The sequence below is a fragment of the Panthera pardus genome, unplaced genomic scaffold, assembly GCF_024362965.1.
Source record: "Panthera pardus isolate Hobbes unplaced genomic scaffold, ASM2436296v1 HiC_scaffold_15, whole genome shotgun sequence".
NCBI classification, from domain to species: Eukaryota; Metazoa; Chordata; class Mammalia; order Carnivora; family Felidae; genus Panthera; species Panthera pardus.
In genome coordinates, this window is record NW_026526710.1 from 37,741,056 (window position 1) to 37,762,188 (window position 21,133).

The 21,133-nt window shown below is 38.6% G+C and overlaps 1 protein-coding gene across 3 annotated transcripts in view; it reads left to right on the plus strand.

Moving 5' to 3' along the window:
- Positions 1–8,822: 8,822 nt before the first annotated feature.
- YES1 (YES proto-oncogene 1, Src family tyrosine kinase) overlaps positions 8,823–21,133 on the plus strand; it is a 67,306-nt gene continuing 54,995 nt past the window's right edge. The window contains exon 1 of one of the 3 annotated variants that reach the window (XM_019418347.2): positions 8,823–8,992. The gene's annotated coding sequence lies outside the window, so the exon portion shown is untranslated. Of the gene's footprint in view, positions 8,993–9,086; positions 9,327–11,227; positions 11,350–21,133 lie in introns of those variants that run through there. The other 2 variants (XM_019418346.2, XM_019418348.2) reach the window with 2 other exon arrangements.

Genomic DNA, 21,133 nt, shown 5'->3' on the forward strand with positions numbered 1-21,133 from the left:
GTAACACTCATATTTCTTTATTTCGTTTTCTAAAAAAGGTTGGTTGCCATCTACTAAATTGCTTTGCTACTTACTAAGGAACTGCAACCCATAGTGTGAAAAAAATCTGATCTAATAAAATCCCTTCACTTTACAGTGGAGAAAACCAGAGTCTTAAGAACTTGGGAAACGTACTTAAGATCACATAGCTAGAAAACATGATTCACCACATGGAATAAAGGATAAAAATTATATAATCTTCTCAATAGATGCAGAAAGAGCATTTCACAAAATCCAACATCCTTTCATGATAATAGTTCTGAACAAATCAAGTATAGAAGGAACATACTTCAACATAATAAAGGCTCTATGTGACAAACCCACAGCTAACATCATACTCGATGATGAAAAGCTGAAAGCTTTTCCTCTAAAATCAGGAATAAACAAAAGAGCCCACGCTCACAACTCCTATTCAATATAGTACTGGAAGTCCTAGTCAGAGCAATTAAGCAAGAAAAAGAAATAAATTTAATTTCCAGGAAATACGGGTACAACTGACAATCTTATTGGAAAAAGAGAAAAATTAGATCACTACTTCCTATTCTACAATATAAAACACATTCAAATGCACTAAATTTGTTCAATGCAAAGGGAAATCACAAAAATAGTAGAAAAATATATAAATAATTTTAGGATCAGAAAGGAAAATTTAAGAATGCCAACTTAAAAGAAAACAAAAAGAAAGAGATCGATAAATCAATTAAAATATTTTTCAGTTTCAGGGAACCTGGGTGGCTCAGTCTGTTGAGCATCCATGGTTTCAGCTCAGGTCATGATCTCACAGTTCATGAGTTCAAGCCCCACATTGGGCTCTGTGCTGATGGTGTGGAGCCTGCTTAGGATTCTCTCTCTCTCTCTCTCTCTCTCTCTCTCTCTCTCTCTCTCTCTCTCAAAATAAATAAACTTAAAATTTTTTTAATAAATTTTTTTTTCAATTTCTCTGTACTAAAAGAAAATCCACAAATAAAGATAAATGGCACATGAAAACTTGGGGGAAATGTTGCCATTGTCTATGAAAAATAAAGAATTCAAATATTCAAAATATTCAATAAGAATACTTTAAAATCCATAAAGAAAAGAACAATCACACCTAAATGCAGAGTTGATTCAGGACAATTCACAAAATTAGAAATATGAATGGCCAATAAACGTGCATAAAATTTTCTAGGCAAATTTTTCTTTCTTCAGATGGACAATCAGTTGTCCTTGTACCCTATCCTTTCCATTGGAAGTTAGTTACATAGTGTTTATTTCCTTATATTTATGTACTTTATCCTTTGATCAATTCTTTTTTTTGAAAAAATTTTTTAACGTTTATTCATTTTTGAGTGACAGAGAGAACAGAGCGTGAGCGGGGAGGGGCAGAGAGGGAGGTGACAGAATCCAGAGCAGGCTCCAGACTCTGAGCTGTCAGCACAGAGCCGGATGTGGGGCTCAAACTCACTGACCTAGGCCAAAGTCAGACACCAAAGTGACTGAGCCAACCAGGTGCCCCAATCCTTTGATCAATTCTGTGTAGCATAAGTGGTGATAGATATGCTAACTAACATTATTATGGTAATCATTTCACAATAGATAAACGTGTATCAAATCATGTTGTATACTTTAAACTTATATAATGTTATATATCAATTATATCCCAATAAAGTTGAGGGAAAAAGATTACATAGCTACATAAGGGCATAAAATTCTGGAACCAGAATTTCTTTTAATTGAGAAATAATTTACATACCATAAAATTCATCCTTCAAAATGCACAATTCAGTGGTTTTCAGTATATTCAGAGAGATGTGAAACCATTACCACTATCCAATTCCAGAATATTTTCAGAACCCCAGAAGAAATCTCACACCCACTAGCAGTGAGACCAGAATTAATATTTACTCCCAGACCAAAGATCTTTCCACTGTCAAAGCTTTATATGGATTTCCATATCTTACAGTAAATAAAGTTTAATAAGTGTTTATATGTCTAAACGACCAAATTTATCAAATACTTGCTTAGACTTTGTATGATTCTGTGCCATTAACCATCTCAAAATTTTATATAAATATCTATCTATCTATCTATCTATCTATCTATTTTTTGATGTCTACCAGATTGTTGAGGACACATGACAAACACTTAGGAACAGATCCTATGTATTCTAAACAGACTCAGGAAATGTTTTGTTTTTTGGACGTATAGCTCATCATCTCAAAGGAAATGAGACTAGTGACTTTTAGAGATAGTATGTAAGACTTGGAGCCTTTTACAAAAGGAGGAATTTTTTTTTTTTTTTCTATTTCAAGGTTTCAAATAAATTCACAACTAGACAATAGGTCCTTAAGAGGTCTAAGGAGAATCTACATATTTTCTTGAACATATTTTTTGAAATAAATTTTAAAGTACCTCATCATAATATAAACCAAAATTTCCAGTCTAGTTTTTAAAATATCCATTCCTTGGTCTCTGGCTTTGCTTCTATTTTAACTTGTTGGAATTAATTTCACATAAAATGAACATGAGTGCCAATTTTCTATTTTATGTCAAAAATTACCAGGTCTCTAAAAGAAAAATCTCTACTTTAGTCACTTTTGGATTATTTAAATAGTGTTCTCTAAAGTGTGAGTCATTGTATATTTTTTGGTTCTTGAGTGCATGGTTGTTGAGTCTTTAGTAAACACACTTGCAAGTATTCATAAGGACATAGGCCAATGCAAATTAATGACCAGAACTCAGGGCTCAAAAAAGGTGAAATGGTTGTAGATTAGTCTACTACAAAGAAATGAAAATGATGATAATGACAATAAAACCAAGAAATAATTTTAAAAATACAGTAACTAGTTATTTTAAGCAAAATTTACAAAAAATTTAAATCAACTTAGGTATAAACAGTAAAAACTGATTTTTACTCACTAATGAAAATTTCCAAAAGAAAACTATGTATTTTAAATTAAATTTGATAGGATATTAATTCCTCCTTCTCCAAAAAAAAAAAAAAAATTCTAATAAAAGCTTTGAAAATCTATTAATATTTACATTCCTTGTATTTAGACACAAAGAAAATACCCTACCATTAATTTTTAGTTCTCCAAGTTAATAAAGTCCTGAGATCTTTTTAAATACAATATAAAATAAAATATACAGAATTTATCTGTAGATATTATACAGATGCTTTATGAATGAATGAATGATTTTAAAAACATGAAATAACCTTTCCTAGCATTGGGTTATTAACTGTTTACTGACTCTAATCACTGAGTTGTGGTTACCATGGAAGGTTTAACTATAATTACCTAGCTTTGGCAGATTTTAATGTAAACCTTAACATTGACTTAACCTAGATATTTTGTATTTGGCAAGGTAATTATGCTGTACATGTAGTCATTTCTCAGACATTTGGTTCTCTGTCTGAAGACCATGGTTTGGGGGAGGTGCCATTGGAAAACTGACAATAAATGCCAAAGGCTAATCTCCAGAAAGGTATACTGAATGTATGTTGTTTTTTTCTAAATTGAATTCATTCTTTTTAGTTTGGTCTCATGAATCTTTTTCAGTTTTCCCCCAACCCTTTCTTTGGGATATAATATAATAAAATAAAGAATTTCCTACAAATCCATATAATCCATATTTCTTTTTTTATATAAATTCCTATTGGGGTACCTGGGTGGCTCAGTCAGTTAAGCTCCAGACTTCAGCTCAAGTCATGATCTCACAGTTCATAGGTTTGAGCCTCGCATCAGGTTCTGTGCTGACAGCTCAGGGCCTGGAGCCTGCTTCAGATTCTGTGTCTCCCTCTCTTTGCCCCTCCCCCACTTGTGCTCTGTCTCTATCAAAAATAAACAAATGTAAAAAAAAAACAAATTAAAAAAAAAAAGAAACAGGCTCCAGCCTCTGAGCTGTCAGCACAGAGCCTGACGCCAGGCTGGAACTCACAAACTGCGAGATCATGACCTGAGCCAAAGTTGGACACTTAACAGACTGAGCCACACAGGCACCCCTGGTCAGATTTTAATTTGCTCAGATATAATTTACTTTTCACAAATGTGAAAAATAATTATCTATAGCACTGAAAATATAAAAAGATTTTGTTTTAAAAAGGATATTAAAGGTTTTTAAAAGCATAGATTTATTCTCAACATATTTTTAAAAAAATGCCAACCACAATGTTAGCTTATAAAATATTGAACAATAACAAGTCCCCAAATAACCAGCCCTTTATGTTTTATAATCTGATGTCAGTTAACTTACAAGATAAGAGCATGCCTGATTTATAGTTTCTTTTCCAAACCTTTGATGTAGGTAAACATTCTAACTTTAACTTCTTGCCTTCAAGCAAAGTTATGTTCTACTTTTCATAACCCATTTGTAAAGATTTCCAGGATGTAGCAATCTGGTAGCAATTTTAGTAGTGCTTAAACTCAATGTCAGAGACACTGACATATTATGACCACACACCAGCTTAATGTATCAGAAAAGTAAAGGCCAAACACTTGGTAATGGCTAGGAATTGCAAATATAGATCTTGGGAGGAAATTACAAGCCTGTAGGACAGAGATATCAAATGAGTTTCAGCATCTGACACCAATATCAGGTGTTTGCTGCCTGACTTGTTGTGTCGAGGATTTAGAGGATGGGAGTTAGGGCTCTGGGAAGAAGAGTCTACTATGTTGTGATCTGAGAACAATGACTGCCCTGGGCCTGCAGGAGAGAGACTCATTTGCCAGGTCTATTCTAGGTTTGGGGTCTTACATGTGGCTTAAGGCAACTCGAGTCTGCATTGGGGTCCTCTAATATCTTTTGCCTGCTTTTCACCATGCATCTATCTACTTCATTCTCTCTCTGAAAACAGTACCTGCATCCCTTGACCACCCCCATTATGTGCATGAGACAGGAGATGTTTCCCTTACAGTGCTTGAGTTTCCTGCCAGTAGCACAAAGAAGTAGCAGGAACTAAGTAGTGGTTTTCATTTGCAAAGAACAGAAGTCTGTACTTAATTTAAGCAGAAAGAGATTTTAATTTTGGAAGTTCAGAGAAGGGACAGGAAGACCGGTGGAGCACACTCAGGCAGGAGCTAAGGAAGGTGGGGGAGTCCAGGTCCTGACTTAGGGATGGTCTGCTTAGGAAGCATTAGACTCTTGCCTACTGCTACTGGACTCTCCTTCCCCTAGACATCTATCCTCTGCCACTGGAGTCTCAGCACCACAGCCACCATGAATAATTGCTGAGTCACCTTTGTGTCACTCAAAATTTCAAATTAGAAGCTGAAGCCTGTGAATAGTAGTACTTGGATCACAGGGCTACACTCCAGCTATTGGTAGAGGATTGGTTCTCAGAGAAAAAGAACTTGAGTTAAACAATAACATCAAGAGGCGCCTGGATGGCTCAGTCAGTTAAGCATCCTCCTCTTTTTTTTTAAATGTTTATTCATTTTTGAGAGACCTAAAGAGACACAGTGTGAGTGGGGGAGGGGCAGAGAGAGAGACATACAGAATCCAAACCGGCTCCAGGCTCTGAGCCGTCAGCACAGAGTCCAACGCAGGGCTCTAACCCACAAACCTAGAGATCATGACCTGAGCCAAAGTTGGACACAACTGACGGAGCCACCCAAACGCCCCTAAGCATCCTACTCTTGATTTCAGCTCAGGTCATGATCTCATGGTTCCTGGGTTTGAGTCCCATTTAGGGCTCTGTGCTGACAGTGCAGAGCCTGCTTGGGATTCTCTCACTCCCTCTCTCTCTGCTCTTCAAAATAAGTAAACTTAAAAAAACAAAATACCCTTAAAAGGTTTCCACCTCATGCTACATTCTGCTAGGCAGAGGGCATGTGAGAAGATGTCATGCACCATCCAATTTAGAAAGTGTCGTCACAGAACCAAGTTGAGAGTGTGAAAGTTTAAAGTATAGGTAAAGGTACCCAGGAGTAGGTAGAGTGGGTACCAGGAGGAGCTGGAGCAGAAATTAGGGGTTTTTTTGCTAGATGCAACAGGCCTGGGACCAACCTGCAGGAGCACTAGAAAGAATGTAAATTTGAGAAACAAACCCCAAAGTAAATTCCAATCCAAAGACTAAACTTCCAAAAAATAGTCCTGGAGCTGGGGAGGCACACCAGGCACAAGGTGTAATTCTAATATTTTAGACCAGGTAGCCAAAAAGTTTAGAAGCTGGAAAGAACAAAACAGAGCAACAAGATGAGCTAGATTTGCTGAAGCTTATAGAAGATTGGCATTTGTTACATCTATTCATTGTAGGATGTATCTGTACACATCCAATGAATTAGTTCTCTTAGACCTTGCCCAATTAAGGGGAAGTAAAAAGTATAATACACAAGCACCAGTCCTTGAGGCAATGAAGGCATCAGGAGAAATTGATGGGTTACTGCACTTCTCCCCAAGCTTGGCACAACGAGCCTAGCATTCAATGATGAATACTTTCCATCTGCCTGATTTCCAGATCTTTGTTTAGAGGGATCCTCATATTCTTCCTTATTGGGCTTAGCGCCAGTTTTTGCCAGGCTAAACTGGTGTAGATAACTTCAGACATCGAGTGGACATGAGGAGATCCAGGCTTTGAGTGGTTAGCACAAGTCTAGTAGAAGGCATTTTGAGGGGGCGTTGTAGTGGGATGGTTAGAGAACACAGAGGAGTGCATGCACCCTGTGTAGGGCTGCAGGCTTTCTCGTTATCAGGAAAAGAAAATCATCACAGCCTGTGACAGGAGCAGCCGCAGGTAGATTTATCCTAAACACAAACATTTTCTGGCAAAATCACATGTCCCAGGGTGAGATCGAATGTGCCCCAGCTAAACCTTGAATCTTTTAAACTTTCAGTCAGAACATTCAGTAAGCATTAATTAACTTGAATAAATGATACATTTCACTTCTGTAGGGACTCAACATATGTCATTTCTTTTGTTTCAAGCATTCCCCTAACCTCCTCAACCAGCAGACTCTCCCAGGGATTCCAAAACCCTTATCACTCCTTAACACATACATACCAGACCTCTGTGCTGTGTGGGAGCGACAAAGGGTGCATGTCATTTGTGTGTATCTTGAATGAACAGATTTGCACTTAAAAGCAATTTCTATTGTACCAAACTCATCAAGACTTTAGAGATTCTCTTTCTCACTTCTGTTGGTGGTAGTTGTGGTGGTTTTTGGTTGGCATTTTGTTGTTGGTTTTGGTTTGTTGTTTTTTTAAATATTCTTGGAAATAAGTGAGTCATTGAGTCTAAGTAAGATTGAAGTCTCCAGGTTATTTACAGACTAAAACTGGATAATGTAGATTAACATTCCAAAAGAGAAAACAGGGAATGAGGTAACAAAAAGAATCAAAATGAGGGTGAATAGAAGGAGACTCATTGATAAGTTAATATAACACCTAGGGGATTTTGACATCCTTTCCCACCTTTGAAACTCTTTACAGAGCATCTTCAAAGCCACCTCATCCCTTATACTGGGGAAAACTAGGATTTCAGAGTTCAGTTTTTGAGGCTGAACGTTTAGGACAACAAAAATATTATCTGTATTTAATCTAGAAGTTTAGAAAAGTAACAGCTCAAAAATTTATTTTCTAGTTAAAAAAAAGCTGAATATAAATCTACATGAAAACGTTTAAACTCAAATACAGTGAAGAACATGAAAACGTTTAAACTCAAATACAGTGAAGAACAAATGAAGTGTTAGTAGCTAAATCAAATAAAGTACCATCCCATATTATGTGTACCTTTTTGTTAATGTGAATGCCTATCCCTACCTTTGGCTCACTTAGCAAGCTGAAGAAAAAAGATTTTCAAACCTTTATGTGCATTTCCTAAGTTACTAGAATACCAGAATACTGACACATATGATTGTACCATTTCGCATTTGTCAAAGATGATTCTGAATTTTGCTGAAAACCACAAAGGAAACCAACAGACCCACATTACTGTTCTGATATCCCCACCAAAGAGGAAACACAGAGAGGAAGTTAATCTACAAGTCTGATAGGGCATATGTGATTTTAGCAGAAGAGCCTCAAGATTCAGCCTATTCCAACACTGACTAACTCTTATCTTTATTCCCAACTCCTTCTGGATCCTTTCCCTTCTTCAGCGACTGGCTACAAGGCATACAAGAAAGGTGCTTGTATTTGAAGAATTCTAGTTCCACTATGCTCCACTTTCAGGGTCGCAGCCTCAGTTTCCACAGTTGTCAAACAGGATACTAATACCTATACCTCACTGGGAAGTTGCCGGGATCATATAAAAATACGTTGTCCCTAGATAAGCCAAGGTCACCATTCCTGGGAGAATCGCCAAAAGAACTCGGCTTCGGTTCCCCCTCCCGGCAAGGCTGGTTCGACCAACAGTCAACAGGAAGCTCCAGGGGTTGGGACAGGATCCCTGGCTCGGAAGGAGGCCAGACGCGAGCGTTTTTGGACGGCGATCAAGAGGAGGGTGATGAGAGCGTTAGAAACGCGCCCCCCCCCCCCCCCCCCCACCTCCGGCTCACGCGGATGGGCTGAGATTTTACTATCAGTGACAAAAGAGTGCGGAAGCACGGTACTAAAAAGCAAACAGTCAACCACAATAACTCAACCCTGCCCTCCCCACAAAAACAAACAAAGCCCCAAAGCCCTCGGCAGGACTAGAACGGGGCGAAGGGAACCGAGAAGGGCTGAGGAGGCGGAAGCTGTGCCCCTCACTCCAGCTCCCGGGGCAGGGGAGTGCGCGGCCGAAGGGTCCGCGGAAGGGGAGGGGGCGCTGTGGGTCCGCTCTTCGCGTGCAAGAAGCGCCTCCTCCTCACGCCCCCTCAGCTGTGCCTCCTCGGGAATCCGCCCCGGACCCCGCCGCCATGTTGGGTCCGGAGGAGTGACTTGGACTAGCAGCCGACGGGGACTGCGGAGGGACGGCCCCGCATCCCGCGGAGCGCGCCGCGGCGCCGGAAGGCGGGGGGGCGCTCCAACTCGGGCGGGCGCGGCGCGAGATCCGGTGAGCAGGACGGCCGCGCGCGCAGGTAGCCGCAGCCTCCCCGCCCTCGCCCCCGGCTCCGCCCCCGCCGAGGAGGGGCGGAGCCGGGAGCGAGGGCGGGCGCCGAGCTGAGTGGAGGTGGAGAGTGAGGCCGAGGGGTGGGGGAGCCCGGGAATTCCCTCCTCCTGAAGTAACGAGTGCGGGGCGGCTGTGCCGTCGTCGCTGCAGCGGGGCTCCTGGGACGCGGAGGTGGAGGAGGGAGAGGGCCCCGCGGGCCTCGCCTCCGCCCGCCGCCCCCTCCCCGCCACCCCGAGCTGCGGCAGCAGCGACTCATGCGAGCGCGGCTGGACGGCAGGTAAGGACCCGGCGGGGCCCCGCGGGCGGAGGCGGCCGACCCCGGCCCGGGCAGCGCTAGGCCCCGGCGCCCGCCAGCGCCCGAAGGCGCCCGCGCTCCCCGCCCCCGCAGGCTCCGAGTTGGGAAGTTGAGGAGAAACTTCTCCCCTCCCCCGGCTCACCCGGCGGGCGTGTCTCCTTCCCGGCGCTACCTGCCTGCCCCCTGACTCGGTCTCCGCCCCGTCCAGTCCTTCCCGGTCCCGCCCAAGTCCGACTTAAGGTCCTTGGGGCAGTAGGGAACCTCCCACTCCTGCCTGGGGGCTAGGTTAATTTTGGCTCTCCCTGCCGGAGTGAGGGAAGAGGGCAGCGGCCCCTTTCGGTCCCAGAGCTTGAGGGTCTACATGTGGCTGACGCCGGGTGGCAACTGTGCCGGGAGAGCGGACGTGGGGGGGGGGGGGGGGGCGAGTGGGTGAGCCTCTCGCTTTACTTGGTTTGATTGAAAACCGCAACATGTTAAAGTTTTCCTTTGTTTTGGGTTGGGGGTTGGGAAGTATGCCATTCAGCATCCACTTTTACAGTATTGTGGCCCTCCGTCTCCCATTTGGTTCGGTTCTCTGTCCACATGTTACAGAAAATTTTGTTTTAAAGTGTGTTTTTCTTGGTAATTGCTTCCAGCTTTTGCTTCATTGGGCATGGGGCAGCGTTGTTTTAAGAAGCTCTTCGAAAACCAACTCCGATGTAGGGACTTCTTTAATTTTGTTTTGCAGTGAGTGGAAAATCAAGTCCGATGTAGGGATTGCTTTAATTTGTGGTTTGTGGGGAGTAGAAAATCGAGTCCTGTGGAGGGACTGCTTTGATTTTTGTGTTGTAGTGAGTGGGACACGACGTAGTTCCGATTTGGTTCATTTATTTTCTGCGTAATTAATACGCATGGCATAACATACGGTCTAACAATTTGTAAATTATTAAAATAAAGATGAGAAGTCTAATGCAATCACAACTTTATGTTCATGCATTGGTGTGTTTCATGGTGTGCTTTCACATACATGGCTTCACATGTACATGCATATGATTGTAGTATATGTGTGTCCTTGTAACTGTAGGATTACAGTGCTAAAAATATCTCGATAATTCTGTATATATCTAAACCATCCTGTAAAAATTCTAAAGTTAAATTACACGTAAGGAAAATATTACTAAATGTGTACATGTGACTGTAGGCACTTACTGGCATAGCACCTGGTAAATCTGTCTTAACTAGGGCAGTGGCACACAGTGGACAAAAAACATTTTGAATGGGCAGTTAATGAAGGAGCATCTTGTAATAGAATGAGGACCTTTTGTGTATCCATATAGGATTTTCATATATTCTGTAAGAAAGTCGTATTTCACTAAGCCATACATATGTTTTGTTTTACTAATATGTGAGACCCCTGTGGTAGTTGACTTAAGGAAGTTTAGTTATTTTAAAATTTGGACATTACCTAAACCTCTGTGGAGATTTTGAATGCTGGTTGACAATTCATAGGGTCCTGAATTTGAAAAACAAAACAATTACCTTTGATCTGGATCTGAATACAAGACAGTTCAGATCCATGTTTTCAGAATAAAAGATAAAAGGACTCTTAAAATGTGTACTCTGCTGTAACTACCATCATGTTAAGCTACTATAATAGCTTTAATTTTGCAGTATGTTTTTGCTGACTTCATAAACCACAAAACTGACTCCTTTCTATTCAACCGAAAGTGAAATTACGGCTTTGACCTGTCTTCCTGGGATAGGTGGAATTTGTCTTACGGCTGAAGTATAATATTAATACATGGCTTCAGGTTTGTTTGTTTTTTTTTAATTCAGGAAATTCGCAAGCTGAAAATCAACATCCACGCAAATAAATCTCCTTCATGATATGTAATGCTAAAAGAACAAATATTCTAAAAGGATAGCGGTGGTCCAGTATAACTGAAATATTACCGACCCATGGTGTACGATTTGTTTATACAAAGTCCACATTTGCATCCTTTTAGGCAGTAAATAATTTGTTAATGTGAGTAATTTTACTTTATAAGCACATTTAACTCTCAATTTAATGTTCACTGTAGGCATCATTTATTAGTTCCTATTAGCATTATATTTAAAAGAGATACAAACTTCCAGTTACAAAATAAGTCATGGGAATGTAAGGTACAGCATAGAGAATATTGTCAGTAATATTGTAATAATTTTGTGTGATGACAAATGGTAACAACTTATGGAGGGGGGATTGTTTCATAATGTATAAAAATATCAAATCACTATTATGTACAATTGAAACTAGTAAGGATACTGTATTATCAGTTATACTTCAATTTAAAAAAAGCCTACTGCCAAAAAATTTGAAAGCAGTTATACTAAGCTTTGCTGCCTGGGAATGCAAACTTGGGAAATAAAACTATATTTAAAAAAAAAAAAAAAAACCCTGAAAGGAAATGATTTCTATAAACGTAAAGAGAAGAGGGAGAATGTTGTGATTGGGACCCAGCTTCTGAAGTGGTGACAAAGTTTTAACCTTGCGGTGGTTGCAAGGGTGTTGGCCTTAGTCATTCACTTAGTTATTCACTAAGCCATACATTTCTTCTGTGCTTTTCTGTATCTGTTTTAGTTTACATAATTTTTTTTTTTTTTTTTTTTTTTTTTTTTTTTAAGAAGCCTGTGTGTTATGTACTATACAAGGTGCTTGGGTAAAGAACTTAACATTTAGTGGCTGACTTTAGAACATCTCCTGGGCTGCCCTTTGCAAACAAGATTAGCTTATTAAGTCATAATTGTCATATTCCACCTAGTGTATGTAACTACTTGACATATAAATAACTATTAATTATGTTAATATTTTGAGGGAAGAAACCAGATTTTACTAATTTTAAATCCTCTTTAGCTTATATACGTGGTAAACAGTAGGTACTCAAATGTTTATTAAACTAATGGATACTATTGTTATCAAATATATAATGTAACTTATTTGTCATAAAGTTTTGTAAATGACAAAACTGTCACATCAAAGTAATGTCTTGACTTTTAATCATTTTCTGTTTTCTGTAATAGTAATTCCTTAGATCAGCAATTTATCCCTTAGTTTTGATATTCTTAAGGATGTCATGAAATTCTCAGCATAAACTAAGTTTTCGTTTACTTAAGCTTTATGAAGATGTGCCATATGGCACCTAACAGAAGAGTATGGTTTTTTTTCCTTTTTTTTTCAGAATGGTATGTTTTGCAAGAAAGCAAGTGACAGTATGGTGTTTGAGTTTCAGAAATGCTCAGAATGATTATATTATGCTACTTGCTTTATGTAATGGCTTGCTGTTTTAGTTGTTGATTTTGTTGCTTTGTGGTTTGCATTGTTATAATGTAGAATTAAAGAAGAGATCACATCTGCATCAGTTTCATATATCACAGGAACTTTCAGTCATGCTGTAAAGGTGATGTTTGTGGCGCTGGCTTTGTTATATGAATATTTACAGGAAGTTTTAGTTAAGATCTTCCATTGTTCAGAGCTCTACATGGCTTAGGTCACCTTCAGTTCACACACATTTAAACAGATCTCTAATACAAATCCAGAGTTCTTCAGGGAAGTACAACAGCTTTTCTTTAAAGGAAATAACCTGCTCCTATTAAAGTATCTTGGTAGCTTATTGGTAGTGTGTACAGCAGTTTGTGTGTGGCTATGGTAGGGTATGTATTACCGCTTTTCTTCCTCTCAGCTGCTCCAGCGCCACAATTAGGCTGAGTATTGCTCAGCTGCAGCTGCTGGGTGATTATGAACCATCCAGCTCCTGTCTAAACTCAGAGGCAGATTTAGCAAAAGGAGCTATAGTAACAGCAGAGGGTGAAAAAGAAGAGCCGGTGCTGCTGCCAGTATCATTTTAACATGTCTCTTTGCCAAGGAATCGTTGGCTGCGGCAGCACTACTGTTGTCTTGGAACTAGCAGACTTGATGGCAACATATCCTGGTCTGGATTGAGTTCACCTGATGTTACTCTTTAAAATCTTGAAGCTCGCTCCAGGAAAGAGAGAATCCTGTAATTTCGAAGTACAGGATAATACTGATGGACTGAATTACAAGCCTTAGTGCCCAGGATAGCAGTGCTCCTCAGTTTCCCTTGTTTGAGTGTATATATGTGACTGCAGGTTCCCTGGAGTTTGTAACATATACTCCATGCTACTTTAAACCGTGTCAGTTAGAAGTGCTGCTGCTATTACTGTTTGGGTGTTGGCAGGAGAGTTTCTATGCACGTTCTTTGGACATCCTGCTTTCTCCCAGGAAGTGGAAGACCTTCAAGAGGGATTATTTCTACAACTAGTTGCACATGGTATATCCCCTGTGTCTGGCTGAATTTTGCAAGACCCTAGCTACTTTATTCTGTTGTTCTTTCCTTATTCCTGGGGTATAAAAAGATGGACCTCAACAAACGCAGGTATGTTATCAGCTATATATGGCAAACCCCAGACTGGAAGATGCCATAGGCAAATTTTGCTTCTTCTGAAATGTTGCTCATTTTATAAACATGCTAAGCAGAGAGCAGCAGCATCTTGTCCTCTCTTTTACCATGACTGTCAGAAAAATTACAGAGACAGTTTCTTTTGCTAATTCTAATTCTGGCTTTGGAACTTGGTGGTTGGGGGTTAGCTAATTTGGGATGGGTAATAGGGAGCATTGGGAGAATCAGCACTCAAAATTGTATCACCAGAAGGAAGGAAGAGTTAACCGAAGACTGTACTCTTGAAAGTGAACAAGTACACATTGTCGTTGTGGCATGTACTTAGCAAAACACTAGTGTATTGGCTCCTGTCTTTGTGCTCCCACAAAACTCCAATATGAAAGCACATTCTCCTTACATTATAATTACTTCTTTCCATGACTATGATATATTTGACCTCATGCTAACAATGGCAAGGAACTGGTTTATATGAATCTTTGAAAACAGTTTCTAGTAGGATAAATGCTTAATAAATTTTGAATTGTATGCAGAGATGTGGTTCTGTGTATATTTATGACTTTACACACGTTTTTAAGATCTACCTCTACTAAAATTTTATAAAACTTAGTGTTTTTTCATATGCTAATATTAAAACAAATGCTTTACATTTTTTCACTCAAAGTTTTGTTTTAGAAAATGATTTTATAACACAGTTTATAAATACTTTGACATGTGAATTTAAAGGTCAATTTGATATTTCTGATAAACTGGAGACTCTGTAGTTGAAGTTAAGCGAGTCTTTAATATGGTTTATTCTAAAGAAATGTTTTTTACTGTATTAATGAGTATAAAAAGCCCAAGCTATCCACCAAAAAGAAAAGAAAAACCTAGATTTTTCTAAAATGCATTTGACGTCGTATCATGTTACTAGAGACAGTATTATAATCATTCACGTACATATCTTCCAAGGACAAAAAGAAAAAATCTCCTGATTTTCTTGATGTAATGCATGTGAAAGAATGCAGTTTATAGGATTTGTCTGCTGCTATTGGGGGTGTGGGTGAAGACAGGAAGTACTGAGAGGAAAGGACTGACCACTAACACTGAAAGATTGTTGTGGTTTCAGTCTATGTTCCTACCAGTATTAAACTCTAGATTTTCTTTAATTATAGAGGCTAGTCACTTCTCTGATTTTTTAATATAGTTTACCGTTTCTTAGCATTAAGTAGAAATGGGAGTGGAGAAAGTTGGTGTCTTTTGCTACATAATTTAATACTTACAGTTGTCCTGTGCCAAGTTTATTTATTTCTTGCATTTGTTCTCAGGCAATTAGTATTTTACAGATAAGGGCATTTTAAAAATAAAAACTGTCACGGGGCTCCTGTGTGGTTCGGTTGGATAAGTGTCCAACTCTTGATTTCGGCTCAGGCCATGATCTCACAGTTCGTGAGCTTGAGCCCCACATCGGGCCCTGTGCTGACCATGTATAGCCTGCTTGAGATTCTCTCTCCTTCTCTGCCTCTCCCCTGCTTGCGCATGCATGTTCTCTGTTTCTCTCAATAAATAAATAAACATGAAAATAAATAATAACTGTCAGGTATATGAAAAGGAGCAAAGAAGGCAACATGGTGTAGTAAGGAAAGGACTAAAAGGTAGAAGGCCATTTGGATTTTAATGCCACTTTTGATAATAAAGAGCTATTTGACCTTGGTCAGTTCAGTAAATTCCTTGCACCTCAGCTTCACCATCTGAAATAAGAGACAGTGGCCTATTCTTTCAGCCTTATATAAATGTGTGGCTCTGTTACAGTTGAAGTTTTCCTATTGATAACATTTTAAGGAAATGTTTCAGAATCTAGAATTTGAAATAAAATTAGATAGCAGGTAAATAAAGGTTATAGTAAAAAACTGACCCATAGACTTGGCACTGGACTTTTCTCTAGGAAATGTTGTATTGTCTCATCAAGTGGCCATTTATTAAACCTGTGGTATAACAAATACTGTGCTGGTTTTGGTGGTATAGAAATGATTGCAGTGTGACTACTGCCTTTTAGGAATTCACAGTTGGATGGGACTGGCTATGATTATGAGACTGTTGTAAATTTTGTAGATTGGTAGTTCTTTTTAATGTGATAATCCAGTTTAACACTTCTCTGGTTTTTGATAATATTAGTGTGTGATACATCTGAAACTTTAATGGATCCGTATGCAATGGATACTTTTAGCTTCAAGTAAACTGATTTAATTCTCTAGGCCAGAAGACTTGATTTGATTTTGTAGACAGTTTATTACAGATATGTGTGACAGATGCAGGTTCCACAACATTTATATAGAAGTTTTACTGTAAGAAGTCAGGTTTGAAAATAAGTCCTTTAAGCAACACTTCCGACTTATTTTGCAGTAAAATTAGAAAGATAAGAACTTTTATTCATTGAAGCACATAGATGTGATGTCAGTTAACAGATAATCATGACTATGATCACTATGATCATGACCACTAACATTAAAACATTTATTTTTTTTTAATTGACAAAAACATAGAGTAATTGTTCTGGATGTTTCCCTTTAACACGTTTAGTTACTAGTTAGAATAAAATAGATAAGCATGGGTGTTAGGAAATGGTTAGCTTTTTAAGGTTTGCAACAAAGATCTTATAAAAAGGGGGAGGGAAGCCACCAAAATTATAAGTAGATTGTTCCCAAAGTTTGTCAGTTAGGTCTTTGAAAATCAAAATCTTTTCTCAGGAAACATTCTTTCTTGGAAGGTTAGCCTTTTTGGTTAGATTTCTAGGCAGACCATTAAGAGTGTATAAACATTTAACAGATATAATAGTGTTTCATTGGTAAATGTATTCTGATTGATTTTCAGGTTTTGTTTGTTTTCTTAAATCTGAGCTCTTTGAACATATGAAATACTTGGCTTACTGAATGTTCTGATTATACAGGGAATGAACTCATTGTCTTGTGAGTTACCCTCCCTCCACACCTTCCCAGCCCTTCACCATTTAAAAATCACTGTTACGAGTTTCGAATTGGGATGCCAAGACCCTTTCAGTGAAGCCTTGCTCTTAAGCTGAATTTAAGTACAGGAATGTCTGTGCTTTCTCTCACCTGCTTGCTCTAGGCACTCTAAGCCTGCCTAGTCTATCCCTATAGGACAGTGTGAAGAATGGGAAGGTTTCAAAAGATTGGAAATGAGAAACAAAAATGTGGAAACTAGAAAAGGGCTTGGGAAGACGAGGAGTGGATATAATGTGGAAGTTTATAATTTCCTCTTTTTTGCCCTTTTTTCTGTTTCCCTCCCATTTACTCCTCATAGGCAATGTGTAAGGAAGGAAGAAAGCCTGTATTATGGCAGATGCTATTCTACATATGCAGTTCATATGCATTGTCACAGTTAAATATTTGAAATGCCTTTTCAAAATACACAAACATTGTGGATTAGATGGGTATTTATTACATGTGAAGAAACTGAGGATCAGAAAGTATATGTGATTGGCTGAGGTCACAGGACTAGTGGTTACTAGAACTGAATTTATCTGACAATAAGCCTGTTTCCAATAAGACAGCTTCCTTAGGTATAAAGAGCCATTATGGAAGAAAGGGGAATTTATCTTTTTCCTTCTCCCTTAAACTGTGCATTTGTATTGGGGCTGAGAATTTTCAATCATGTATACTTTTCAATTGAAGTAGCTTTGTGGTACATATTTCATAATAGGAATCAAGGTCAGATATTATATGAGCTGGAAAAAAAGGGCTAATACACTAAACTATAGCAAGTGCTTTCCTTTTGTAGGTTTGGCTTTGTAATGGAAAACTGATACACTAATCCCAAAGCATTCTTTATCTTTTTATAACAAGATGTTCAACCCAGATTAACAAAGAGACAGTGTTTGGATGTTTTTCCAGTGAAGCTTTTTTTTTTTTTTAATCTAAATTTAATTCGTCAAAAGAACAAAGCCAGCAAAAGATGGGTATTACACTAAAGTGTAGCAAATGCTTTCCTTTTGTAAGTTTGGGTTTATAAGGGGTATATGGAGTACATGTGTATATAGTCAGTTTCTCTTTCCTTGTCTCTCCTCCTCCCCTAAGTTTATGCTCAAATATGAGTTCTGACTCAAAACTGGCTCAAACTTCTATTGTGCGACATTGCTTTTATTTCTACTAATTAAATCATTTATTCTTAGATGAGTTGGTAGAAATAGATGGAAGGTCTGCATTGTCTGAATGGTTCTCCATCACATTTCAGATATTCTGCAGAAAGAGAGTACACTGTCTAATTTTCCCTGTCAATAAGATGGCAGTTTTTACACCTTGGTACAGACTCAACAACCATTCAAAGCTTCACTTCCTTCTGAAGGAAACAGTGGGATTCTTCCATGCTGGCTTGTTCCTAGAAATGTTATTGTTATATGAATTCTTTACCTCTGGATCAAAAGTCTCATCTAACACTCCAAATGGAAATTCTGTTTGCTACTCATTTACCACAGTGTCTGATTCTATTGACAGATTTCCTTAACCACCTTAGAAGCCTTTTTTCTTTGGCTTCCTTTTATTTCTTCAGTTGTATGTAAGAATGTACCCTTTGTCCTCTTTAATAAGCTGGAGCATTGTTTTCTAATAGGAATGCTGGCTTGATTTTGTAGCATTATTATCCCACATAGAATATCTACAGTACAACTCCTTCACACATTACTGCAACAGTTCTATCATTGCCCGTGTTTATTAAGTCTACATAAGTGTGTTGGCAGATAGGTTTTAAACTGTAGTGCCAAGACTAAGTGATGGGAGTGAGTGGCTGCCGCTAGAATATAAGCTCCATGGAGGTAGGGAGGAATCTTTGTTTTGGTACAGAGGTTACCCCAAGCATCTGGAACCTTAGTAGGCACTTATTAAATGTTTTAAAATGTATGACAGTGTAACAGTCTGCCAACAATGTTTGTTTACCATGGGCATGGGAAAAAGAAATGTCAACAAATAGCTTCTCACTGGAAACTCATACAGTAACCGCAGATGCTTCTTACTCCGGACTCCTTGGAGTGGCAGGCCTAAAGCTAGACTAGTGGCATCAGTGCTCTGGACGAATTCAGATAAACATTGTACTGGAGTCCGATGGAGAAGCAAGTATGATTTGGCAGTGAGTGGTAAATGTTAAAGACCAGTAAGAAAAATACATACAATAAAGGGATTCTTTTTTTTAATATTTTATATCTCTAACAACCATTCTTCTTAAAAACTCTGCACACATCAGTTCCTCCTACATTATGTTGATGTAAATGAGTCATATGCATGTATCTGGTTGTAAGTAGAGCTAAGAAAAATAGTCCTTGGCAGGGCTACCTTCTATTGACAACCTTAGAAGGGGAAAAGGAATTTTTGGTGGAAGGTAGTTGTCTCTGCCACAGCAGGGGAGAGAAAGTACCTATTAGTTAAAAAGATTACATATCTGTATGGAAATACACTATTTGGTTATAGAAACATGGTTAGAATATTTGAAAGGTGTGGACAAAGATGATCTTTTTTTGTTTTTAAGTTAGCTCTATGCCTAGCTAATACCCTCATGACCCCAAGATCAAGAGTTGCATGTCTACTGGCTGAGCCAGCCAGCTAGGTGCCCCAAGATGGTATCTTCTTAATTTAAGGCAACAATATTAGTACAGATACAGACTGGTAATGATGGAAAAAGTCAAATATCCCAGCACCTCTGGAAGCTTGTTTTTTGTAAGCAGAGCATCTGGAAAAATGTAATTTCATGTTTTAGGTGGTAAAGGAAGATATAAAGCTATTTGAACTTAATTAGGACCAATAGAAAAAAGTGATATGCAAATTACAGAAAAAATTTTTTAGAGGTATAGGGACCATGTTGTCTTGGGTTTATATTAAAAAGTAACAGGGAAAGTAATTCTGGACTTTAAGATGTATGCCCTAGACTTTAGGAAACATATTTGACAACCAGTAAGAGTCTATGATTTCAGATTCTGATGGACAGTATACCACCTAAAGGAATGAAAAGTCTAAAAATGCCCTAAGCTTTTTATATGAAAAGCTTGGGAAGCACTCTGATTTGGGGTGCGGGTGGGGGTCACAGGAGAATTGTGGATTGTGTCTGCATTTATGGAGTCCTTTTAGTGATTGAGAAAAGATAGTAATTAGCCATATCAGAGAATTTGGTGGGGATAGTGGCAGATGGGAATGATGATGGAGCTAAAGCCCCTCCCATCTCACCTTGTTACTCCCCATCCCCATAGCCATGGGTCTTAATTGTTTGTTTGTTTTTAATGACTAGAACTTGAGCACCTGGGTGGCTCAGTCAGTTAACTATCTGACTTTGATTCTGGTCATGAACTGAGTTTGAGTCCTGCATCAGGCTCCTCACTGGAGCTACCTTGCGGAGCTTTCTTAAGACTCTTTCTCCCCCTCTCCGTGCCCCTCCCCCTCAGATCAGAAGGAGGAACTCATAATAGAACTCAAGTAGAAGAGGGGGTCAAGAACCTTTTAGGATATTGTTAGAGGATGAATAGGATTTTTAGAATGATTGATGCCTAGTAGAAAGAAAACTAATGACAACATAGATGATTCTTAGAAATAAATTCAAAGCTGCAAGTTAAAAGGGAAGCCACAGATCCAGGAAAGTTGAAATAATAGATAACAGGAAACATCTAGCATGTCTTCTTTTTATCTCCTGACTTCTGTAACAAGAAGATACTCCTTAAGTTAGCAAAGCTAGAAAAGAGAGTAAGAAAGTAAGTAGATAATAGATGGTAAGAGGGCATCTAGCTTCAGTTGATTTCAAGTTTCTAGGTCCAGGAGAATTCTGTCTGAAGGTTCTGAAAGACATTTCTGATATTATCGGGGCCCCAGTTAATAGAGAAATCACAGAGACAGGGAGACATCTTGAAAAAGAAAAAAAAGAAAATTGACTAAATGATGCCTTAAATAAGGTGAATTTTCATAAATGCAGACACTGAAAGTTGCTTTTGATGCCTGTTTAAAATTCTGTAACAGTTTATTAACGTTACCATTTATAAATAATTGTAAGCTTATAAAGAAGAAGTGCTTTATTGAATTATTGAGCCATCTTTGAGTTTGGGTAAATAAATGTATCTAGGTCATCTGTTAGTGGTACTTTACTGTGGGTGAGTGGGTGGACCTGATGAGCTTACTTTCTAGCAGTAAAGGTCAGTGATTCCTTTTCTACTGCCTTTTTTTGGGTCTGTTTTATGTTCCCTTTTCTGTAATTAAGTCTCTTTTTCTTTTCTCTCTCTCTCTCTCTCTCTCTCTCTCTCTCTCTTTCTTTCTTTCTTTCTTTTTTTTTTTTTTTTAGTAATTAAGTCTTCTAATGGCATAATTGGCATTGCTGTTTATCTTTTTGATG